At 69.4% G+C, this 7240-nt stretch overlaps 1 non-coding gene across 1 annotated transcript; it reads right to left on the bottom strand.

Moving 5' to 3' along the window:
- Positions 1-2916: 2916 nt before the first annotated feature.
- Positions 2917-3035, bottom strand: LOC135979349 (5S ribosomal RNA). The gene has a single exon (XR_010596676.1). It is a non-coding gene; the product is annotated as a 5S ribosomal RNA (ribosomal RNA).
- Positions 3036-7240: the final 4205 nt, after the last annotated feature.

The raw sequence follows: 7240 nt of genomic DNA, 5'->3' as shown, positions 1-7240 counted from the left end.
CCCCCGAGTGCTCCGGGGGGGGCAGGCTTAATAGTCGTTCCCCAGGCAGTCCGGGAGAGGCTTAAGAGTCATCCCCCGACAGTGTGGGTGTGGGTGTGGGCGGGGGGGAGGCTTAGCAGTCGTCCCCAGGGCGGTCCGGGGGTGGGGGGAGGCCTCAGAGTCGTCCCTCCGAGAGCCGTGTCGGCGGCGGTGGCGGGTGTCAGGCTTTACATCCAGCCCTCCGGAGGGTGAGCGTCCTCGGACGCGATGCAGCCGCCGCAGAGAGGCAGCCTCCGAGGCAGGGAGCGGAGCACCGAGGCTGGGGAGTGGGGAGCAGGAGCCGGGGGGGGGGAGGTGGGGGGCGTTCAGGACAACAGGTCAACCCCCGGGAAGCGGCTGTCAAATGTTCAAAGTCCCCACTCGGCCACCAGGTCAAGCCCCGGGAAGCGGCTGTAAAATGTTCAAAGTCCCCCCCGGGACAACAGGTCAAGCCCTGGGAGGCGGCTGTCAAATGTTCAAAGTCCCCACCGGGACAACAGGTCAAGCCCTGGGAGGCGGCTGTCAAATGTTCAAAGTCCCCACCGGGACAACAGGTCAACCCCCGGGAAGCGGCTGTCAAATTTTCAAAGTCCCCGTTCGGCCACCAGGTCAACCCGCTGAATCTACTGGGTTGACCTGGCGGCCGGTTTGCTTTCCGGCCACCAGGTCAACCCATTGGATTCGACGGGTTGACCTGGCGACCGGTTTGCTTTCCGGCCACCAGGTCAACCCATTGGATTCGACGGGTTGACCTGGTGGCCGGTTTGCTTTCCGGACCGGATGTCACCCCACTCCCAGGGCAGCGCGGCAGTGGTGCTGAGGACCGCAGAGGGGGGGCTTAATAGTCGAGAGGGAGCAGGTCCGGGGGAGGCTTAATAGTCGTCCCCCGAGGACTCCGGGGGCCAGGCTTAATAGTCGTCCCCCCCCCCCCCCCCCCCGGGCGCTCCAGGGGGGAAAGCTTAATAGTCCTCCCCCGAGGACTCCGGGGGCAGGCTTAACAGTCGTCCGCCCCGGGCGCTCCAGCGGGAAAGCTTAATAGTCCTCCCCTGACAGTGTGTGTGTGTGTGGGAGGGAGGCTTAGCAGTCTTGCCCCGGGTGGTCCGGTGGGGGAGGCTTAGCAGTCATCCCCGAGGACTCCGGGGGCAGGCTTAATAGTGGTTCCAGGGGAGGCTTAATAGTCTTCCCCCGGGCAGTCCGGGAGAGGCTTAATCGTCATCCCCCGACAGTGTGTGTGTGTGTGTGTGGGGGGGAGGCTTAGCAGTCTTCCCCCAGGCTGGGTGGGGGCCTGGCGGGAGGCGTCGCAGTCTTCCCCCGGGCGGTCCGGTGGGGGAGGCTTAGCAGTCGTCCCCAGGGCGGTCCGGGGGTGGGGTGGGGTGGGGGGCCTCACAGTCGTCCCTCGGAGAGCCGGGTCGGCGGCAGTGGTGGGTTTACGTCCAGCCTCCGGAGGGTGCGCGTCCTCGGAGGCGATGCAGGCGCCGCAGAGAGGCAGCCTCCGAGGCAGGGAGCGGAGCACCGAGGCTGGGGAGAGGGGAGCAGGAGCCGGGGGCTGGGGGTGGGGGTGGGGGGCGTTCAGGACAACCGGTCAAGCCCCGGGAAGCAGCTGTCAAATGTTCCAAGTCCCCACTCGGCCACCAGGTCCACCCCAGTCTAGCAATGGGGTTGACCTGGCTGACGGCCGGTTAGTATCAAGGTAAACTCACCGTCGTCCACAGGAGGGCAGCTCTCAGGCCGGCCGGCTGCGGCTGACTCTGGGGCGGCGCCCGGTCCCGGCAGCGAGGGGCGGGGGGCGCGGAGCGAGACGGGGCTAACCGGGGGGGGGGGGGCGCCTCCTGCGACTTTGGGGGCCGCGGGTCGTCAGTGGCGTGCAGGCCGGGCCTCTCCCGGGGGATTCGGGGGGGCGGTCCTGCGGGCCGGGCGCAGGGGGCTCGGGCGAGCCCGGGCCGGTCCGCCCCGGGGCCGGGGTCTCCGCCTGCGGCTCAGGGGGGCGCGGGTCGTCGGGGGAGGAAGCCCGGGGGAGCTGCACACCGGCCCGCCAGGCCAGGCCTGGCCTGGATGGCCGCGGGGGGATTCGGGGCGGTCCCGCGGGCCGGGGGCCGGGCGCAGGGGAGGCGGGGGGTCCGAGCGAGTCCGTCCCGGGCCCGGGGCCTCCCCCTGCGGCTTTGGGGTCCGTGGGTCCCCGCTGGCGGAAGCCACTGGGAGCTGGACACCCGCCGTCCGTCCCGCCTGGCCAGGCCTGGCCTGGGTGGCCGCGGGGGGATTCGGGGCGGTCCCGCGGGCCGGCGGCCGGGCGCAGGGGAGGCGGGGGGTCCGAGCGAGTCGGTCCCGGGCCTGGGGTCTCCCCCTGCGGCTTTGGGGTCCGTGGGTCCCCGCTGGAGGAAGCCGCTGGGCGCTGGACACCCGCCGTCCGTCCCGCCTGGCCAGGCCTGGCCTGGGTGGCCGCGGGGGGATTCGGGGCGGTCCCGCGGGCCGGCGGCCGGGCGCAGGGGGTCCGAGCGAGTCCGTCCCAGGCCCGGGGCCTCCCCCTGCGGCTTTGGGGTCCGTGGGTCCCCGCTGGAGGAAGCCGCTGGGCGCTGGACACCCGCCGTCCGTCCCGCCTGGCCAGGCCTGGCCTGGGTGGCCGCGGGGGGGGATTCGGGGCGGACCTGCGGGCCGGCGGCCGGGAGGGTCCGGGCCAGTCCGCCCCATGCCCGGCGTCTCCCCCAGCGGCTTCGGTGGCCCCGGGGGGGGTCCTCCGCGGAGGAAGCCGGGTGGGTGGGGAGCCGGACCCCAGGCGCCCAGACCCGTGACCTGCGGCCGCGACCTCCGACTCGGCAGGAGCGACGAGGGGCTTTCCGGCCCGTCCCCCCCTCTCCTTCCCCCCCAGAAAAGGAGAGAGAGCTGACTCGGACCGGGAAAAGCTGCCTACGGCACCTGGGATTCCCAGGCGGTCACCCATCCAAGTACTAGCCAGGCCCGGGACGGTTTACCTTCCGAGATCGGACGGGATCGGGGGCGTTCGGTCCGGTATGGCCGTAGGCACCCGGCCCCGCGCCTCCTCGCCCGCTTTCCCCTGCCGACGCCCGGGCCTGCCGCACGGTGAGCCCCGGTCGGACTGCCCCCCCCCCTGCGGCAGGGCCCCCGTCTCTCGCGGGCCCGGTCCTTTTTTCCTTTTCGAGCTCCGGGGCCCGGGCTGGCCGCCAGAGCCCCTCCGCCCGCCCTCCCCGGCGTCGGGGAAAATACTGTCCCGGACTTCCAGTGCGCCCGATCCTGTCAGCCGGGGGGTGGGGAGGGGCAGTCCCTCGCTGCGGCCGGGGAGGGTGAGCCCAGGGCGGCTTGCCTGCCGTGCGAGGCCCCTCTCGGCCACCAGGTCAACCCCGAGTCGAAAGGGCTGAAAAATTTTCAGAGTCCCCTCCCGGGCACCAGGTCAACCCGTGGAATCGGACGGGTTCACCTGCTGGCCGGTTCGCTTCCCGGCCACCAGGTCAACCCCTAGGTTGCCGACCGGCCTACCCAGTGGCCGGTTTGCTTTCCGGCCACCAGGTCAACCCCTAGGGGTTTTAACGGGGGCACGCCCGGTGGCCTCTTTCCCGTCCGGTCACCAGGTCAACCCGGATCTCCCTCCTTCCCTGGGCGTCCCCTCCTCGGAGGCGTCAGGTTCCATTTCCCCCCCCCCCCCCCCCAGACTTCCAGGGGCCCGATCCAGTCGGCCGGGAGGCAGTCCCTCGCTGCGGCCGGGGAGGGTGAGCCCAGGGCGGCCTGGTCCATGTCTCTAGTGGGCCCGATCCTTTTTTTTTTTTTCGAGCTCCGGGGCCAGGCCCGCCCGGGCAGCCCTCCTCGGAGGCGTGGGGCGATTCCCCCCCCCCCCCCAGACTTCCAGGGGCCCGATCCTGTCGGCCGGGAGGCAGTCCCTCGCTGCGGCCGGGGAGGGTCAGCCCAGGGCGGCTTGCCTGCCGTGCGAGTCCCCTCTCGGCCACCAGGTCAACCGCGAGTCGAAAGGGCTGAAAAATTTTCAGAGTCCCCTCCCGGGCACCAGGTCAACCCGTGGAATCGAACGGGTTCACCTGCTGGCCGGTTCGCTTCCCGGCCACCAGGTCAACCCGTGGAATCGGACGGGTTCACCGGCTGGCCGGTTCGCTTTCCGGCCACCAGGTCAACCCCTAGGTTTTAAGGGGGGGACGCCCGGTGGCCTCTTTCCCGTCCGGTCACCAGGTCAACCCGGATCTCCCTCCTTCCCTGGGCGCCCCCTCCTCGGAGGCGTCAGGTTCCATTCTTTTTTCCAGACTTCCAGGGGCCCGATCCAGTCGGCCGGGTGGCAGTCCCTCGCTGCGGCCGGGGAGGGTGAGCCCAGGGCGGCTTGCCTGCCGTGCGAGTCCCCTCTCGGCCACCAGGTCAACCCCGAGTCGAAAGGGCTGAAAAATTTTCAGAGTCCCCTCCCGGGCACCAGGTCAACCCGTGGAATCGAACGGGTTCACCTGCTGGCCGGTTCGCTTCCCGGCCACCAGGTCAACCCGTGGAATCGGACGGGTTCACCGGCTGGCCGGTTCGCTTTCCGGCCACCAGGTCAACCCCTAGGTTTTAAGGGGGGGGGGACGCCCGGTGGCCTCTTTCCCGTCCGGTCAGCAGGTCAACCCGGATCTCCCTCCTTCCCTGGGTGCCCCCTCCTCGGAGGCGTCAGGTTCCATTCTTTTTTCCAGACTTCCAGGGGCCCGATCCAGTCGGCCGGGTGGCAGTCCCTCGCTGCGGCCGGGGAGGGTGAGCCCAGGGCGGCTTGCCTGCCGTGCGAGTCCCCTCTCGGCCACCAGGTCAACCCCGAGTCGAAAGGGCTGAAAAATTTTCAGAGTCCCCTCCCGGGCACCAGGTCAACCCGTGGAATCGAACGGGTTCACCTGCTGGCCGGTTCGCTTCCCGGGCACCAGGTCAACCCGTGGAATCGAACGGGTTCACCTGCTGGCCGGTTCGCTTCCCGGGCACCAGGTCAACCCGTGGAATCGAACGGGTTCACCTGCTGGCCGGTTCGCTTCCCGGGCACCAGGTCAACCCGTGGAATCGAACGGGTTCACCTGCTGGCCGGTTCGCTTTCCGGCCACCAGGTCAACCCCTAGGTTTTAAGGGGGGGGGGACGCCCGGTGGCCTCTTTCCCGTCCGGTCAGCAGGTCAACCCGGATCTCCCTCCTTCCCTGGGCGCCCCCTCCTCGGAGGCGTCAGGTTCCATTCTTTTTTCCAGACTTCCAGGGGCCCGATCCAGTCGACCGGGAGGCAGTCCCTCGCTGCGGCCGGGGAGGGTGAGCCCAGGGCGGCTTGCCTGCCGTGCGAGTCCCCTCTCGGCCACCAGGTCAACCCCGAGTCGAAAGGGCTGAAAAATTTTCAGAGTCCCCTCCCGGGCACCAGGTCAACCCGTGGAATCGAACGGGTTCACCTGCTGGCCGGTTCGCTTCCCGGGCACCAGGTCAACCCGTGGAATCGAACGGGTTCACCTGCTGGCCGGTTCGCTTCCCGGGCACCAGGTCAACCCGTGGAATCGAACGGGTTCACCTGCTGGCCGGTTCGCTTTCCGGCCACCAGGTCAACCCCTAGGTTTTAAGGGGGGGGACGCCCGGTGGCCTCTTTCCCGTCCGGTCAGCAGGTCAACCCGGATCTCCCTCCTTCCCTGGGCGCCCCCTCCTCGGAGGCGTCAGGTTCCATTCTTTTTTCCAGACTTCCAGGGGCCCGATCCAGTCGGCCGGGTGGCAGTCCCTCGCTGCGGCCGGGGAGGGTGAGCCCAGGGCGGCTTGCCTGCCGTGCGAGTCCCCTCTCGGCCACCAGGTCAACCCCGAGTCGAAAGGGCTGAAAAATTTTCAGAGTCCCCTCCCGGGCACCAGGTCAACCCGTGGAATCGAACGGGTTCACCTGCTGGCCGGTTCGCTTCCCGGGCACCAGGTCAACCCGTGGAATCGAACGGGTTCACCTGCTGGCCGGTTCGCTTCCCGGGCACCAGGTCAACCCGTGGAATCGAACGGGTTCACCTGCTGGCCGGTTCGCTTCCCGGGCACCAGGTCAACCCGTGGAATCGAAAGGGTTCACCTGCTGGCCGGTTCGCTTTCCGGCCACCAGGTCAACCCCTAGGTTTTAAGGGGGGGGACGCCCGGTGGCCTCTTTCCCGTCCGGTCAGCAGGTCAACCCGGATCTCCCTCCTTCCCTGGGCGCCCCCTCCTCGGAGGCGTCAGGTTCCATTCTTCTTTTTCCAGACTTCCAGGGGCCCGATCCAGTCGACCGGGAGGCAGTCCCTCGCTGCGGCCGGGGAAGGTGAGCCCAGGGCGGCCTGGTCCATGTCTCTAGTGGGCCCGATCCTTTTTTTTTTTCCGAGCTCCGGGGCCAGGCCCGCCCGGGCAGCCCTCCTCGGGGGCGTGGGGCGATTTCCCCCCCCCCCACCCCCAGACTTCCAGGGGCCCGATCCTGTCGGCCGGGAGGCAGTCCCTCGCTGCGGCCGGGGAGGGTCAGCCCAGGGCGGCCTGCTTGGCGGCCGGGTCCATGTCTCTAGTGGGCCCGATCCTTTTTTTCCCTTTTCCGGCTCCGGGGCCCGGGGTGCCCGGGTAGCCCTCCGCGGTGGCGTCGGCCAATTTTTTTTAAAATCAGACTTCCGTGGGCCCGATCCTGACGGCCGGGAGGCAGTCCCTCGCCGCGTCCGGGGACGGCGAGACGCTCGGCCACCGGGTCAACCCGGAGGAAGCGGGCTGGGGGAAGAAAAAAAAAAAAAAAGTTTTCCAAGTCCGAAAAATTTTCAAAGTCCCCTCTCGGCCACCAGGTCAACCCCTTTGGAGCGAATGGGTTGACCTGACGGCCGGTCGTCTCGCGGATGTCCGGAAGGGGTCGCCCCACGCCGTCTCGGCCGACCGAGGGAACCACGAGGTGGCGCCCAGTTCCAGTTTCGTACCGCCGAAGGCGGGGCTTTGGCTTTTTCGACCTGCCTTTCGAGGATTGTGTGAGGAGATTTCTGAGGACAGGTTTTTCAGAGCCTGTGAGAACCGGAGCTCAGCCTAGGGGATCAATCCGAGTATTGTACCCGACCCTGCCCGGCGTGGGAGGGGGGGAGCGGGCCCGTTTGAGGGCGGAGGCCAGCACCCGGCCCTCCGCCGAGACGGCCCGCTTTGCCCGGCTCTTAGCTCACGGGCCCCGCAGCGGCCGGGAGCCGAGCTCCGAGTGTCGGCGCCCCCCGGAGGGAGGGGGGGCCCGCTCCTCTCGCGCCCGCCGATCGATGTGGCGCTGA

Source organism: Chrysemys picta, unplaced genomic scaffold, assembly GCF_011386835.1.
Source record: "Chrysemys picta bellii isolate R12L10 unplaced genomic scaffold, ASM1138683v2 scaf785, whole genome shotgun sequence".
Taxonomy (NCBI): domain Eukaryota; kingdom Metazoa; phylum Chordata; order Testudines; family Emydidae; genus Chrysemys; species Chrysemys picta.
Note: the sequence above shows the minus strand (reverse complement) of the source record. Positions and strands in the feature narration are given on the sequence as shown.